The following is a 1,583-nucleotide window of genomic DNA, read 5'->3' as shown; positions in this document are numbered from 1 at the left end:
GTGTTCATATTGTGTTAGATTTTTTTTCTGTTAATAGATTTTTTTGGTATTAATTTGTTCATAGTATGTTTGGTGATATTATTGGTAATAGATTTTTTTGGTGATATTTAGATTGTGTTAGTAATTAAGTACTATAATTGAACTAGCTAGTTAGAAAAATATAATTACTACTTTATAGTAAGTGCTTAGTAGTTGAACTAGATAGTTGATTTAATTAATAAAACTACTTTATTTAACTATATATAGAAGTACGTAGTTCCCGCATCGACGTCGGCGATGCCTATCCCGCATCCTCGTCGTCGTCGACTCGGCGGTGGAGGCCTGCTTGATCAGGGCCATGTTCGGGACTAGGCTCCGCCGGGCTGGTATTGGGAGGTGCTACCTTCTGGGGGACGTAGGTTGGTGAGGAGGCAGCCCGTTGTTGACCCAATCCTTGTTTGGTGGCGGTCGCGTGGGCCAGTGACGGTGCCGAGGCTTCCGGACACCGCGGAGGTGGTACGTCACCGTGTCAGCGAGGAGGACGAGCACATCCGTCGCTACATGGTTGCGTTGGAGGGCAGGTTCGACAATACCTGGCAGGTTCTTCAGGGATCTCACTGGAGCTATGATCCTGTGATCGTTCCTTATCTTTGGGTGTCCACCGCCCGCGACGATACCCATCGGGCGCTACGGTTCTAGCTGTATTAATTAGCGATGCTATATGTATGATAGTATTCGAGGAGTATTCGATGATGTACGGACACAAGAGATGATGTACTTTTGGTTATAATTGAATGCATGCTAATTTGAATACTACTTTATTTTACGATTTGGTTTTGCTTATTGAATGCTCATATTGGAAAAGTACTCCTACTTTGAATGCTCATATTTGGTTTACGCCGTCGTGGGGTAGCTTCTCCTTCATTCCCGTGTGCTAGATAATTTGTTGTAATAATGCACTCGGGAATGAAAGGAGGAGCTACATAGCATCACCGATAGTCAACCCGTGATTAATAATAATGATCTAATTTAGGTTTTTTAGTACATATATTTAATATTTGAATTATGAACTTAGGCCGGAAATGTCGTACTCGAACGATGAAAACCGCCCGGGGGAGTGCGACTGGTGCCATGACGACCGAGGTATGTGTGACAGGTTCATTGAGCTGGACGAAGATCGGCGCTTCAGCATTAAGCTCGAGGAGACCTTCGATGTTCATACGGTACGCAACGACGACAATAGTTTTTTTCGTAATTAAGCACGACTTCAACTATTTTAACGTGTATTTTTCATCTTTTCCAATTCGACTAGCTTATCCCATGCTTTGCATGACGCTATGTCTTGGAGAGGATGTGTTTTGAAAACCATGAAAGTATGGAAACCAAAAAAATTATTCTAAGTACCCATCATGGTGTAGATTTTCAAGTAAAGATGTACAATGCTTAGAGTGTAACCCATTTTGGTTGCAAAAACTGGGAAGCACTTTGCAAGATGTATGGTTGTGATGAGGGTATGCTTGTCACCATGGATCTTGGTGATCCTACAATCGCGCAAGAGAGACCTACGATTTTCGTCCTTGTGGATACACCTCCAATTCTTCCCC

The sequence above is a fragment of the Triticum aestivum genome, chromosome 4A (assembly GCF_018294505.1).
Source record: "Triticum aestivum cultivar Chinese Spring chromosome 4A, IWGSC CS RefSeq v2.1, whole genome shotgun sequence".
NCBI lineage: Eukaryota > Viridiplantae > Streptophyta > Magnoliopsida > Poales > Poaceae > Triticum > Triticum aestivum.
Note: the sequence above shows the minus strand (reverse complement) of the source record.